At 53.9% G+C, this 15,789-nt stretch overlaps 1 long non-coding RNA gene across 1 annotated transcript; it reads left to right on the forward strand.

Annotated features, from left to right (window-relative positions):
• The first annotated feature begins 10,723 nt into the window (after positions 1 to 10,723).
• Positions 10,724 to 13,591, forward strand: LOC111556255. The gene is made up of 3 exons (XR_002736239.2): positions 10,724 to 11,021; positions 11,241 to 11,486; positions 11,739 to 13,591. It is a non-coding gene; the product is annotated as an uncharacterized LOC111556255 (long non-coding RNA).
• Positions 13,592 to 15,789: the final 2,198 nt, after the last annotated feature.

A 15,789-nucleotide genomic window follows, 5' to 3' on the forward strand; every position in this document is an offset into this window, starting at 1 on the left:
CAATCTTCCAGAGAAGTCCCCAAGGGGTTGAGTTGCCGGGAAGCTTCCAGAGCAAGCAAGTTCTCGGCCAGGAAAACTACCGGACCCTCAGGCTACCAACCGAGGCCTAATTACCTTTGAAGATGGTTTGGCCCACCCTTCACAGCTGAGTCTGCGACTCAGCAGCTGGAGGGGCCGCGTTAGGCGTTAGAGCGGGTGGAGAAAAACCTCTCTAGGAGAGACACCTGCCCAGCCAGAAAGGAGGCCAGGGAGGCAAGGGAAGCCGTGGTACCTGCCCTCCTCTGCTGTTCTGTACTATGGCCGGCCCTAGAACCCCACCCAATGGGTGGGGGCCCTTCTCTCCGCCCCCCCATCCCCTCAGGGCCACCTGCTTATTGAGGCGTGCTGACCAGAATCCGCTAGCTTCTCATTATCACCCTAGTCATGTCTCACCTTTACTGCAAGCTTTCAGAAATCTAACACATCATGCGTCGGATGTCTTCCTGAATCAAATTTTAAAAGGCAAATGGATTGTAAGCACAATAGCTAATCAGGCTACCTCGAGACATGCTAACTTGATGAGTATTCTTTACCAAACATCATCTTCCTCAAAGGGAACAGTCGCCGGGTACCATTTGCCAGGGCTACTGGAAGAAAGTACCATCAAGCCAGTGGCTTAAAGAACAGAAACTGATTGCCTCACTGTTGTCAAGGCTAGAAGTCCGAGGTCAAAGTGTCAGCAGGGCTGTTCCCCCCACACCCCCCGGGGACTGTGGGATGGAACTTGTTCCAGGCCTCTCTTCCAGCTTCTGGAAGCTTGCTGGAAATCTTGGGCTTGTAGATGCTCCACCCCAGTCTTCACATGACATTCTCCTGGTGTGCGTATCTTTGTCCCAATTCCCACTTTCTGTGAGGCACCAATCCCGTTGGATTAGGACCGGCTCTATTCCAATATGACTTCATATTAACTAATGACATCTGTAATGACCCTATTTCTTTTTTTTTTAAATTTTATAATATTTTTCACTTTTTTTTTAAGTTTACTTACTTAGAAAGAGACAGAGACAGCGCGAGTGGCAGAGGGGCAGAGAGAGGAGAAGACAGAGAATCCCAAGCAGGCTCCACACTCTTGGCACGGCGCCCGACGTGGAGCTCCAGCTCACAAAATTGCAAGATCGTGGCCTGAGCTGAAACCAAGAGTCAGACGCTTAACTGACTGAGCCACCCAGGTGCCCTTGTAATGACCCTGTTCCTAAACAAGGTCACGTTCTGAGGTACTGAGGGTTAGGACTTTACATACGGATGGGGTGAGAGACACAATTCAATACATAACATTCTATGTAAGTTATTTTTGTTACAACCTGCACCTTAATAGGTTGGATCTGCTTTAAGTGGTTGTAATATCTGTAACAATAAAATGGGGGCATGAAAATACCCACTTGGTACAACTACCTCAGAAAACTGAGATTTTTGAGGCTCCGGGTGGCTCAGTCAAGCATCTGACTTTGGCTCAGGTCATGATCTCACGGTCTGTGAGTTCGAGCTCCTTGTTGGGCTCTGTGCTGACAGCCTGGAGCCCCCTTGGGATTCTGTGTCTCCCTCTCTCTCTGCCCCTCCTTCACTTGCCCTCTGTCTCCCGCTCTCTCTCAAATAAACACCCAAAAAAACTTTTTTAAAGAAAACTGAGGTTTTTTTTTTTTAATTTTTTTTTCAACGTTTATTTATTTTTGGGACAGAGAGAGACAGAGCATGAACGGGAGAGGGGAAGAGAGAGAGGGAGACACAGAATCGGAAACAGGCTCCAGGCTCTGAGCCATCAGCCCAGAGCCCGACGCGGGGCTCGAACTCACGGACCGCAAGATCGTGACCTGGCTGAAGTCGGACGCTTAACCAACTGCGCCACCCAGGCGCCCCAAGAAAACTGAGTTTTTAAAAAGCTAAACATAAGCAAACTCTGCGATCCCCGCATTCGCTCCAAAAGAGACACTAAACAGAAATGTGTTCACCAAAAGACATGGAGGCGGATTCGGACAGGATCTGCCCTTCTGAAACCTGAAACATTGCCAGGCCCACCCACGGCAGTTCCGGTACATCGTGGAGTGTTCGAACGGCAGAGTTCTGCTCAGCAATGAAAAGGAGGAAGCTCCAGCCTCGTGCCACAACACAGATCGAGCGAACATTTAATTCAGGCGCCAAAAGCAACCAAAGCCCAAAAATGCAGGGGAAAGAGCAGAAACAAGGATGAGGAAGGTATAAAAACAGGCCAGAAGCAAGGTGCGCTTTGCACCTGCTCTTTGATTGAAAAGGCTCTGTTCCCTGGAAGGCTGGCGTGTGTGGGGATGCAAGAAACACGGAGAAGGGGAGCTCAGTGGGAGACGTGGGGGTCATTCCCGGTACAAGAATAGTCGGGAATTTAGCCCAGCCCAGGGAAGAAAATACAAGCTTCCTTCGCCTCTCGGGCTGGGCTGGTTCCAGCCTTGCGGCGCAGAAGTGAAATAAGAGAAAGGCGTTAACCGAAAGGAAGTGTTGTTTCCTCTGTTTCCGAGACCACAGAACTGGCGCAGAACGAAGCTCTTTAGTCACACTTGGTGGCCCTGGTGCGAGCTGCCGGAGCACCGTGACTTTAGCGTCTCTTAACGGGGCGCCCTTCACCTTTCCAGGCCGGAGCTGATTTTTGGAAACGGCCAGGAGTTATTCAGAATCAAGTCAGGTGATTGAGCTGGGTGACCAAACTCCGTTCCATTTGACGAGGCGAAGCCCACACGTGGCCACAACGTGACATTCCTGGTTTCCTCGTGTGGGTTGTCATCTGGTGCTCAGAGCGGTTCCTTACAAAAGTCCCGAAGCGGTCTGAGCAAGGACAACAGCCCCGAGAAAAGCTTGGAGTTTCCGAAGGTGGCTCCTCTGAGGCACAAAAGTGCTTCTGCCAAAAAGCGGATCCCTGACTGTCGCGTTCCCCTTATCGGACTCCCGCCCTCAGTCCGTTTCACTAAAGGTCATCATCCATTTTCAGACACAGTATAAGGGGGTCGTTGTGGGTGCCTACAAGGAGAAGAGGGTCAACACCTGGGGGCTGGCCGTGGAGTGTGACAGATGGGCAGGCGGAGGACCGGGTGGACGCTACCTGTATTCGCCTCCTGTGGCTGCCACCACGAACGCGGTGGCTTAACGGAAATTTACCGTCAATGTTCCGGAGGCTGGAAGTGCAAGATCGAGGTGTTGGCAGGGCCGTGCTCCCTCTGAGGCTCTGGCTAGACTCCTTCCCTGCTGTTCACCCTCCTTCGGGTGGTCGGCCAGCCACCTTTGACATCCCTCGTCTTGTGCACGTACGGCTCCAATGTCTGCCTCCGACTTCGGGGGTGTTTTCCCTGCGTGTTCCCGTGGCCATGTGGCCATCTTCTTCCAGGACGCCAATCCCACCGGATACAGGCCCACCCGCTCCAGCGGGACATCTCAACTCATGACATCTGCAATGACCCCGTTTTCAAATAAGGTCACGTTCTGAAGTACTTAGGGTTAGGGCTTCACCGTATCTTTTTGGGGGGACACAGTTCCATCCATGACACCGCCTCTGTCACACCTGGGACGGTGTTAAACAGGCCCACCTGTCCTCCTGTACATCATTCCGTCCAGACAAATCCTTTCTTTTTCTTCTTAACTTTTTTTAATGTTTATTTATTTATTTTTTTTGAGAGACAGAGAGAGAAAGAAACAGAGCATAAGTGGCAAAGGGGCAGGGGGTGGGGGGGAGACACAGAACCCGAAGCAGGCTCCAGGCTCTGAGCTGTCAGCACAGAGTCCGATGTGGGGCTTGAACTCACGAACCCCGAGATCGTGACCTGAGCCGCGGTCGGAAGCTCAACCGACTGAGCCACCCAGGCGCCCCAGACAAATCCTCCCTTGGAGATCCAATCCGTTGTGCCCAGAACACCTCGAAATGAAATTGTTGTGCTTTTTCCTTCCCTTTGTCTCTGACAGGTGCCCACTCACTGAACAGGCTCCTTACTGCAAAACACAGAAGGTAGGGCTTTTCATTCCCACACTAGGCTCTTGAGACCCAGAAGGGAAGGTAGGAGGGCTTTGGAGCAGGTTTAAGTCTTAACAAAAACAAGGGAGCGGGGAAATTGATAGCTCCGCCCGCCGAGGCCTCTGCGGAAGTCACAGGGGTGGGGCATGGGGGGGGTGGGTATTGGGGTGGGAAAGATGGGGTCTGAGTGGGGAGGCTGTAGAAAGGAGGTGTTGGAGAGGGAAGACTGAGTCTGGACTCCCAGATGTTACTGGCCAGAGGATGGGCGGGAGCCCAAGGAAGCTGAGCCAGGGGCACAGGCCTTCCCAGGGTGGGTGTCATTCCTGGGGGTCGTGGATCAGCTTCCCGTGTTGCCCCTTCACCTTCAGCTGCCCTGCCTGCCTCTGGCTCCTTCCGAACATTCTCCACGCCCTGAGGCATTGCTGCCCCAGGCCCCTTCCCGACAGCCTGGAGGTGCGCCTTGGCTCCGAAGAGATGCCGGTGGGGAGGAGGGCGGTCTCTCCCAGCACCCAGGAGGCTGCGTTCATTTCCCCCCGTGGCTGCTAGAGCAAAGGACCACAAAGTGGGTGGCTTAAAACAACAGAAACGTATTCTCTCACAGTTCTGAAGGCCAGAAATCTGAAATGAACGTGTCCGAGGCGTCACACCCTCCAGAGGCCCCGGCAGACAACCTCTTCCCTGCCTCCTTCCGCTTCGGGGGGCTGCCCGCCTTCCTTGGCTGGTGGCCGTATCACTCTGATCCCTGACCCCCCCCCCACCCCTGATCACACGGCCCCTCCTCTTCTGTGTCAAATCTTCTGCTTCCGTCTTATAAGGATACGTGTGGTTGCACTTGGGGGCCCCCTGGACAACCCAGGATAATCCCCCCATCTCGGGGTCCTTAACTTAATTGCCTATGCAAGGACTTTACCGCATAAAGTACCCTTTGCAGTCGCGAAGATTAAAGTCTGGTGTCTTCGGGCATCATTTTTGAGCCCACAATAGCGAGAATGGGTGCGAGGCACCCACGCTGGTAACCAAGAATTGCTGACAGGGACCAGCTGGGGCACACGGGCCCCTCCCTCTCTCACCCCCCCCCCCACAGGCGCCCTGAGGGGGCCCCCTCCGCTGCGGTCCTCAGGCTCTAATCTAAGGACGAGAGCAGATCCTACCCGCCTTCCCTTCTAGCTCTCCGCGGGGCTCCCTGTGTCCAGAGGGCATCTCAGTGGCCCAGAGCACGCGGCGCTCGCCAGCTCAGGGAAGGCCCATCCACCGGCCAGCCTCCCGCACTTCCAACTCTGCGTGGCCAAGGGCGGCCACCTGAGCTGGCGGCCTCGGTGGCTTCCGTGACAGGCATCCCCCCCCCCCCCACCTCCAGCTTCATCCAACGTTCATCCAGTTGGTGACTCCATACTCTAAGACCTCACGGCTCAAGTGGGGTGTGGGAACAATGGCGTCACCGTCGCCTGGGAGCTTGCTGGAAAATCAAGAGTCTCGGTCCCTGCCCCAGACCTCCCGCATCAGAATTTGCATTTCAACCTGATCCCCAGGACATCCTCGGGCGCGCTGCAGCGAGGCGAGCACTGGTCTGGTCACCACTAGGGTGGGTCCCTTCTCACCAACACAACAGCTCGCTCCGTTCAAGGCCTGGTCCTGTCTCTCCTGGCGGAAGGGCGTGGGCTCTGTGGCTCTCTAGGATGTGGTTCGGTGGCAAAGTGGCATTCTTTTGGGTTACCTTCCTGACGGTTATCTATTTTGAGTTTCAGATAACATTCTAAACCCTGGCTTGGGTCCTTATTCTATGGGGCGTTTCTCTCGACCGCCCACACCCAGCGAGCGGCACACCCAGCCTCCCCCCGGCCACCTGCCCAGCGAGCTCTAAAACCCATCTGGGTCCGGCCTGCCCGCCACGAACGCCTGTTGTCTATCTGTAGGCATTTCATCCCTTTCCTCCAGAAAAGGTCTCCCGGGAGGGGGGGCACACTCACCAGCTTCCCTGCACCCAGCTCAGGACCAGGTCCCATGGTGGTCACATAACTCGGGCCTGCCCGTGTCCTCGGTTCTCCTGGCCACAGTGATTGGTCCAGCGTTTTGTCACGTGACTGAAACTAGACCAATCAGAGTCCTTCCCTGGGGCTTTTTATACTGAAGCTGGGAAATAGAGTCTCTCTCTCTCTCTCTCTCTCTCTCTCTCTCTCTCTCTATGGTCCTTCTATACAGGGTCTTGTAAACTGGTATGATGTTAGTAGGTACTGTCACACCAAGGTACTCCCTCATGGCAGCCTCCACTCAGGGGTACCCGTCCCATGGCACCGGCCCACACGTGGATTTGGCTTCTGTCCTTTGCGACTGAAAAAGTCCTCACGCATTCCCATCTTGAAGCATCTTATTGTGTGCCATGCTGGGGGACAGGGTCACTCCCCTGGAGTTGGCATCCACAGGCCCTGCCCCGCAATTTTACTCCATGTCCATCACTGCCCCCCACTGGGCCCGACGTCCCGCACTTGGGGCCCTCCGAAGGCGCTGGCCATCTTGGCATTCCTTGGCTTGTGGCTGCTGGGAAGTTCCAGGCCCTCGGTTTCCTCCCGGTGTTTCCGCGTCCGCACCCAGCGACAGCATCGTCCCACGGCCCCGCACTAACTTGCACCTGTGTTTCCCCTTCCTGAGCCATGAGCATCCCGGAGGGACGCTTGCAGCACTGGGGTCCAGTGCCTTTCACAATCATGGGACATCTGTAGCAAGTACTGTGGCGGGAACATCCAAACTCCACGCGTGGCTTTTGAACTCCGTGTTCGTGAACCTGCGTTTCAGCGGATGTTCATGACTGTCAGGCTGTAAACTGCCTCTGTCTCTGCATCCTTAAGACGGGGGAGATCATGGCTCTTGCATCACAGGCTCCTCAGGAGGAGTCACCGGGGGCCCGTGAAGCACTTAGGACCATGTTTGGCATCTGGTAAACACTTCCAAGGACGTACTTGTATTGTGTACATCTCCTCCCCTCCCCCTACTTCCTCTTCCTTCTCTCGCCTTCTCCGAGTCTTCTCCTGTCATTTCCTCACACCCCTTCTCTGCCTCTCAGCTCAAGGTGACTGTCTGCCCTGGGCACCTGCCCAGCTCCGGGGGAACGCTAGGGGCTGGCCACTGAGATGGCCGAGAGGCCCCCTGAGCAGAAAAAAATACCCCTGCAACTCCATTTAGCCGTCTGGCTTGCTTCATTCCATCCCCACCTACCCACCCCCGATTGATTGATTGATTATTTATTTATTTACTTTAATTTTTATTTTTGAGAGAGAGAAAGAGAGTGAGAGTGGGGGAGGGACAGAGAGCGAGGGAGACACAGAATCCGAAGCGGGCTCCAGGCTCCAAGATGTCAGCACAGAGGCCGACGCGAGGCTCGAACCCAAGAACGGCGAGATCATGACCCGAGCCGAAGCCGGTCGTTTAACCGAATGAGCCACTCAGGCGCCCCACCACCCCCAATTTAGAGCCTATTTCCAGCTAGGTGACCCAGGGCACCGATGTCCTTATCCTCTAGACATAATCCCTGGCTTATCCCCTGGGATTGATGGGCCTTAGAGCCCTCTGACAGACGCTGAGGGGCTGTGTCGTCAGAAGGAGTCAGCACGGGCCCCAGGAAGCTCTCCTGACCCTGAGGAAGAGCTGTCCAAGGTAAAAGGACACGTTTTCTCCTGCACAGTATCTTTTCACTCCAATTATGCTGTTCCCCCCGGTCAGGTTCGCTTAGGAAATTTTAACATGTGAATAGTCAGCGCTGACCATCTGGATTGCTCTCTGAGAAGCCAGGGGAGTCACTAAATTGCCATTCAGTGGACAATCTGGCCCCCCGAGTCAGGGCATGGGGCTGCGAGCGGGCCCTCCGGGTGGACCCCCGAGGTCAGCAGCAGACAGCGCATCCGGAACGGTGCTTCTTCGCAGCCGGATCCTTCTGCTGATGTCACTGCTGAGCATTCAGAGCGACACTCGGTGGCGAAAGGGCTAAGTCTGGAGGGACACGGAGGCAGAGGTGTGGAGTGCTTCCTGGTCACGTGCTTCTCTCGCTTCTGCCTGTTCGCCTCCCGGCCTGCTTCTCTCTGGTGACAGCACCCCGATTTGCCGTCAGGAGGCCGCCTGTCCCCGTGTCAGTCCAAGAGTGAGCGTGGGACCCGGGTCCCGCCACTCAGGCGGCCCCACTTCCCTGCTTGCTCTTCTCCATCTGGACGGGCGGGTTCCCAAAGCCACCCCAGAGAGGCCCCCGAGCCCACCAAAATCTCAAGCTGAGCCCAGAGATGGGGAAAGGAAGGTTTGTTTGACTTTTTCGGAATGACCAGATCCAGCCGCTTCCGGAGCCGACCCTCACCGGCTGTTTCAGCCTGGGAACCCGTAAGTTCTCTTTTCTGCACAACCGGCGAGGCTAGGATCCCTGACCCGGCAACCAGAGCCCGACGTTCCTTCCCGTTCCCCCACGCCCACCCCCTTCCTGGCCCGCAGCCCGCACCTTTGCCGAAGGCCTGTATCAGTCTCCTTGGGCTGTCCTCGAAGATGACCGCACACCGGGGCTTCAAACAGCAGGAGTGTGTCCTGCCTTGCAGTTCCGGAGCCAGGGGTCCACATGTAAGGTGTCGGCAGGGGTGCTCCCTCTGAGGGCCGGGGAGGATCCCGCCTGCCTTTTCCAGCTCCTCGTGGCTCCAGGTGTTCCTTGGCTCACGGCTGCGTCGCTCGGAACTCTGCCCCCAACTTTACCTGTCCCTCTGCGTTCTTTCCTCTTACAAGGCTGTGATTTTATTTATTTATTTTTTTAACGTTTATTTTTGAGACAGAGAGAGAGCGAGCATGAACGGAGGAGGGTCAGAGAGAGGGAGACACAGAATCTGAAACAGGCTTCAGGCTCTGAGCCGTCAGCACAGAGCCCGACGCGGGGCTCGAACTCACGGACCGCGAGATCGTGACCTGAGCCGAAGTCGGCCGCTCAACCGGCTGAGCCACCCAGGCGCCCCAAGGATGTGATTTTCAATCGACATCCATCTGATGACATCTGCAAAGACCTTATTTCCAAACAAGTTCCCATTCACAGGTTCCAGGCGGGCTTAAGTGTTGAGGGGAAACTATTCAACCCCCTGCAAAGCCTCATCCCTTCCTACACTGCGAGCATCGTGGTCCCATGACCCCCAACTTTGCCTCCACACCCTGGGAGGGCTCTGGCTCTCAATCTGGTTTGATTCGGGATCCAGATTACCCCTCCCAAAACTCTCATTCCAGGAGTTCCCATGTGCCACCTAAAACTTGCCAGAATTTATGGGTAAGAAAGGTATGCAATGCTGATGGTATTAGAAGGTCCAGGAAATGACACTGGCTTCTTTTATTTTTTTCCCTTTGGAGCAGGTCTTCAATATACCAGAAAGGCTTTGATATGAGGGACTATTATAGCAAGTTACAGAAGCATTTGAAAAGGTCTGTCTTTTAAGAGTTTTTGTTTTGTTTGTTTTTATTTTTACTTTTTGAGAGAGAGAGAGAGAGAGAGAGAGAGCACAAATGGGGGGGGTGGAGCAGAGAGAGAGAGGGAATCCCAAGCAGACACCATCACAGAACCAAACTTGGGGCACGACCCTATGACCCTGGGATCATGACCTGAGCCAGAGTCAAGAAAGAGTTGGATGTTTAACTGACTGAGCCCCCCAGGCGCCCCTCGTTTTTATCCTCAATTATGGTAAAATACACATAACATAAAATTTATCCCTTTAACACTTTTAAGTATACAGTTCATTCAGTGGCATTAAGTCCATTCACACTGTTTTGGAATCCCCACCCCCACCGTCCCTCTCCAGAACTTTCCGTCATCCCAGGCCAAAATCCTATATCCGTTAAACAAAGCTCTCCAAGCAGAGCCCCATGTTGCTGAATTAGGAGACGGAATATTTTGGCAACAGACCACACAGCTGTCGAGGGAAAGCTCAGCTGGGGATCAGTTTCCTCCAGGATGGAAAACAGGACTTCCTGGCCACCTGCTTGTCCCCTCCGGCCACACCCCATGCCCTGCACTCCTGAGGGCCCTTTCGGCGGCCTTCACTGCGCTGAGCTTCTGGTTCTTGAATCTGAAAGCCAGACGTGGGCCTGATTTGTCTGAAGCCCATGCAGCTAGCTCTGAGGCCTCAGAACGGACAGACGGTCCACTCAGTCTTGGAGGAGGGACCAGAGACGTGACGGAGAGGGTTAGCTCCAAAGCTCACACCCGTGGAGCAGGGCTGTTACAGAGAAGGTGCTTCCCAGCCGGGCACTGCATTTCCCAGCAGCCCTGTGGGCGCATGGGGCTCGGGGAACGGGAACAGAGTCTCGTAGGTACCGTCCAGGCTAGGGCAGGGAGGAGCTGATTCCCTCCTGCTTCCTCCCTACCTTCACAGCCCAGGGTCGGGAGACAGGAAACTTCTGTGAAGATGGTAAATACTTGCCCCTGACCTACCCTGGTGCTTCCCCACGTGGCCCCCATGGCGAGGCACCTCCCTCCCCTTGGGAAATGTGGGTAACAACCCATCTTTCCAATCTGTTGGCCTTACTATACCTCAAGTTTCCTACCAATACACTATATTTAATTTAATTAATTTATTTATTTTTAATACACTACATATTTTTAATTTTTTTTTCAGTGTATTTATTTTGAGAGAAAAAGAGAGAGCACGCCTAACACCGAAGGGGCAGAGAGAGAGAGAGAGCAGGAGAGAGAGAATCCCAAGCAGGTCCCACAACGCAGGGCTCGAACTCACCAACTGTGAGATCGTGACCTGAGCTGAAACCAAGAGTTCAACGTTCAACCGACTGACCCCCCAGGCCCTCCTATGCTATATTTTAAAGCAAAGATTATGATGCTTGTTCTACTATAACGAAGCCCTCTTTCCTGACCCAGGAGCCCCGAGCCACCTGGCAGTGTCCATGACTCTGAAGGATTGACAGGCCAATCCCAGACCTCTCACAGTCTGACAAGACCCAGGCCCGATACCTCGATGGGTTTCATGAGAGCTGCGGTGTCCGAAGAAAGCAGTGGAAGGTCTGGAAGCAAAGAAGACGCCCATCCCCCTCCCCCCCCCCCCCCATGTCCTGGGCAAATTGGGCGTGAGAGAAAGCAGATCTTCTTGAAAGAGCTGTGCTTGGGAGACCCGCTTTCCAAAAGGGGGCGGAAGTGTGGGGTCACAGGGGGACACCACGCCTGTGGAGTCTAGAGCAAGACCCACGAGGTGTTAATGCTCACACGACCCCCTTCCCCCAGGGAGCTGGTGAGAAGGCAGACAGATTCAGGAGGTCTGCAAGCTCCCAGGGGAAGCCGATGCTGTTGGCCTTGGACACGCTTGAGCAGGGTCCTGGGGACGGACGCACTGGACACAAGGCTGGCATTTACCCCCGTGCCAGGAGTTTGGGACGGAAACTTCCTTAGGCCTGCCACCTGCACCACCCTGCCTCGTATGGAATCCCATTGCCCTGTCCCCACCTCAACAGGCACAGTCTCAATTCCCAGGTATGCATCCATTCGGCGACCAACATGGGGCACTGTGGCTATGACCGCCGGGGACCTTGGGAATTTTCTGAGACAGAAGATGGGCTTCTCAGAATGGCCCTGACCTCTCTTCCCTCCTAACATCCCCGGGAGCACCTCCAACCTCTCAGAAATTTGGCTGCGGGGCCCGTCGCCTTGCACATAGTTGGGGGTCCAAGAAATGGCTTCTGAATTAATAACAAAAATCTATCAATCTGTATTTGCATCTTACAGCTCCAGGGGACCTCTGAGAGAAAGAAAACTCCCGGCAGAAATAGCCACATTTGCTTATGGCCTGTTTGTTCATTTATCTGCTCTTCTGGAAACTAAGAAGCCCTTATTTTTAGCACCTCCCATGCTGAAGCATGGATTTTTTTTTTTTTTCCTTCAAGCTCTCTTAAAAAGTTGACACTTCCCAGCCTATAAACTGCAAAGTCGTGTCAAGGTTCAACAGAAAGACACAGTGGGGGAAGAGGCCTCCTGTCCCACAATCCCAGGAAACACTCACAGGAAGAAAGAGTGTCCCTGAAGCAGGCCCCCCGGCAAAAGGCCCCACTCCTTCAACCTTGGCTCACCCTATGGAGTAGGGGGCGGCTGTTCTGTCTGGAGTCTCCTCCCTGCGTTGACCGCTTGACCAAGTGAAACTAACCCATGGTAGTTTATAAGCCTCTCACTGGAAAAATGTGGGGTGTGTGAGCCAAGCGTGAACCCCCGTTTTAAAAACATTTGCAAGGGGATAGTTGTGGCAACCGAGGTTCGAGGCTCGAGATGTTTCTAGCTCTGACTCACCGCGAGAACTTGGGCAAGTCTGAATTCTCTGGGTCTCGATTTCTCTGTGAGGGACAGGGGAATAATGATTGTACACCCCTCTCCCCAGTTACACCCCTAGAACTCGAAAGAGCTGTTGCCCGCTCTACGTGACTAATTTTTAGCTCAAACATCCGTGACATCTCTTAATGTCCGTACACAAGGAACCATGATTCTAGCAGCCGCCTCAAAAACAGACCAGGGGAGTCGTAATAATTAATAATGCAGTGCTAGGACATAGATTTCCAGGGCGGTAATCTTCTTCGTGCCTCTGTGAGGACAGGGGGTGGCTGGTATGAGTGAGAACGTCACCATCATTATCATCATCATCATCACCGTTGATCTTTGCAATCAGGAGGTGCATTCTTCCCTAGAGCCCTCAAGACACTGTGGCCTGGGCTTCCTGTCCCCAGAGCTACTTCTGTTATGGGAAGTCCCGCCCCCAACACGTGGCACTTGGAAATTAACACAGAGGGGAGCCAGGGCCCGGACGAGAAGGCCCCAAAGGGAGCTCCGGAGGCGGCCAGAACACCCCGGGGCTGCAGGCTGGGCACCCGAAAAAGACTCAGGTCCCTCTGGTGCCATCTGACCCACGGTGGGAAGCAGTTGGGGCGGCCGCCAGGCCAGCGCGCCCCCAGGATCTATGTCAGTCCCGGCCTGTCCCAAGCAGCCTGGCTGTCCACCAGGCTGTCACCAAACTGACGGAAGACCCAGATGAGGACGGGCTTTGTGGAATGTGTTCTCTGAGCGCTCGCTGCCCGAGAGGCTGCCTGACTGAGTTCTTTGGACGGGAAATTGCAGAGACGAGGCTCCGTGTCCGCGCCTCTCATCCTTCTGCACCATACACGCGCCCTTTTTTCTTTCTTCATTTCCCCATTTCTCTAAGCTCCTGTGAGTGCTCTGATTGCCAACCCAAATCCTGCCTGCCCGTCCATCAGTAGGTCCCAGCCCCGGTCCTCACTGGTCACATGACCACATCCTCATTGGCCACGTGACGCCTGGTTACAGGGACACTTCACCTTCTCCTTCTACCAAGTTCTAACGACATAGGAGCACCTTCCTCCTCTCGGTGAAGGGGGCGGGTCTCCAGGGCACAGGAGGCTCTTCTCGGAGCGCCCAGTGTAGTCAGGCTCAGGAAAGGACTCACAGTCTCAGGAATCCACGGGGCGTCAAGGTTAATTGCAAAGACCAGGGGCCAGCAAACAGCCTGCGAGCCAAGAACGGCTGTTACGTTTTTAAATAGTTGAGTAAAAAAAATAAAAGAAGACTATTTTGTGACACGTGAAAATTACATGAAATTCGAAGTTCGGCGTCCGCAGGCAAAGTCTTACTGGAACACGGCCACACTTAACTCGCTTCCACATTCTCTGTGGCTGCTTTACCCTTCGGCCACAGAGCTGAGTAGCTGTGACAGGCGGCACAACCCGCGGAGCCTAACATGTGTACCAGCTGATGTTCCTGAGAAAGGTTGCTGGCCCGTGGGCACAGACTCTGGAGCCAGATTGTCTAACTTCAAATCCTAGATCCACTGCTTACTGGCTGTGTGACGGGGGGCAAGTTCCGTCTCCCTCTCTGCCTCCGTGTCCACATCCCTCAAATGGGTACAACAGTCCTTATTTCAAAATATCATTGTAAGGATTAGAGGAACCATCATTTCTCAGGTCTTAGAACCGTGCCTGGCACTTAGGAGTACTGTGGATAGGGGCCTGGGTGGCTCAGTCGGTTGAGTGTCTGACTTCGGCTCAGGTCCTGATCTCATGGTTTGTGGGTTCGAGCCCTGCATCGGGCTCTGTGCTAACAGCACAGATTTTAAAAAAATTAAAAAAAAAAATAGAAGTACTGTGAATGGGTTAAATTAGTTTCAGATCCTTACACATCACCATCCTACACCAGAGTGAAATGTGTAAGAATTCTTAAGCTTTCCTTCTACTCGACACAGAAGGGTTCTTTAACCATATCGTTTTCTTTGCTTGTCATCATTGCCCCGTGTGCAAACAGATCCAGGAAACCTTAGCCCGGGCTTCTCAACTCCCAGATGGGTTCTAATTTGTTATGTCGGAGGAAAAAAGTCTGTCTTCCCCAGCAGGTGCACGGGGCTGTTTTGTGAGTCACAGACGTCACCTCCTTACTCTTCAGCGTTAGAGGACGTTCTGGGCCAGCCCGACAAATCCTGCCTGCAAAGCGAAAGCAGCATGAGGAAGCGTGGACTTCCCACAAGGACAGGGATGTTCTCATTCCTGAACCGTGGTGGCTGGGGTGACGCGTGGAGGAGTCTGGGAGAGCTGGCACGGGACGGGGGACATCCGCGGTATCCCCACCCCCCCACCTCCCACTTCTTCCACGGGACCGAGGGCTGGTCGAGCTCCTGGCTGCTCCGCGGGAGATTCCTCCCCTGCCCGACCTCCTGTGCAGTTTGTCGTGGTCGTGTGACCAGACGCATCAGCGCTGGAATGTGGGTGGGGGCCTCTGGGCCTTAAGTCATCGAGCCCGTGTCCCGCCCTGCCCTCCACCTGCCTGTGAACTGCAACCACACAGACGACAGCGATACCCTAAGTGACGGCAAAACAGCAAGGTGACAGAACCTGGGTCCCTGAGTGACCACGTGCAGCAGAGAAACCTGTCCCCTTGGACCCATCGTGGAAGGACTCTCAGAGAGAGTACATGTTTGTTAAGTCACCATTCCGGGAGCTAGAACCTAGAACCTAGAACCTAGAAAAGGGGGTTAATTACACTTCTGCACCCACCTCGGGACGTTCCAGTGGGAATGTACTTTGACCATCAAGGAGAACTAACTCTGCATGAGACTCAGAATTTTCCCGAGAGTCTGACCCCTTGTATTCTTTAGCCGCCAAGAAAAAGAGCCTCAGGCTTACGTGTGTTTTCAAGGAGCTTTGGAAATGTTTAAGACTTGAAAAAAATTAGAGGCCTCAAAGTATGGAAACAGCAATAGGAAACTCAAATGATTACTTTGCATACTCCTCCATTAATTGTGAAATTGAGGACACAGGAAAGTCTCACGACATCTGAAAAACATTTGTAAAGCCAAGTGTTCCCATGTTACAAGAACTGGTAAGTATGCCAGTGATTGCCAGGACATAACAGCTAATCGTTAAGTTAAATGAGCAACTCGTAGCTAAAATCATTTTCGGAGCAAAATCACGGCCCCGCCCAACCGCCGCAGAGCTCATCATGCCAGGTGATTGCACACTTCCAGAGCTGTCTCTACGCCCCCTTTTCTCTTGCTTACTCGTCACAAACACCAATCAACCAAAACCTCTTTCTCTAAACATGAAAAATACGGAAGCTGACGGAGTTAGGTGGAACGCCAAATCATTCTGGTTGCACGCAGGGACCAGGGCCTTGGTTGTGCATTTCAGCAGGACAGACGGTTCCTGAGTCATAAGGTCAAAGTCACCATCAGCTGATGTGCATCTGATTGGGCTTTTCCAATCGGACCTTCCCCAAACCCACTCCCCTG

This window comes from Felis catus, chromosome A1 (assembly GCF_018350175.1).
Source record: "Felis catus isolate Fca126 chromosome A1, F.catus_Fca126_mat1.0, whole genome shotgun sequence".
Lineage (NCBI taxonomy): Eukaryota > Metazoa > Chordata > Mammalia > Carnivora > Felidae > Felis > Felis catus.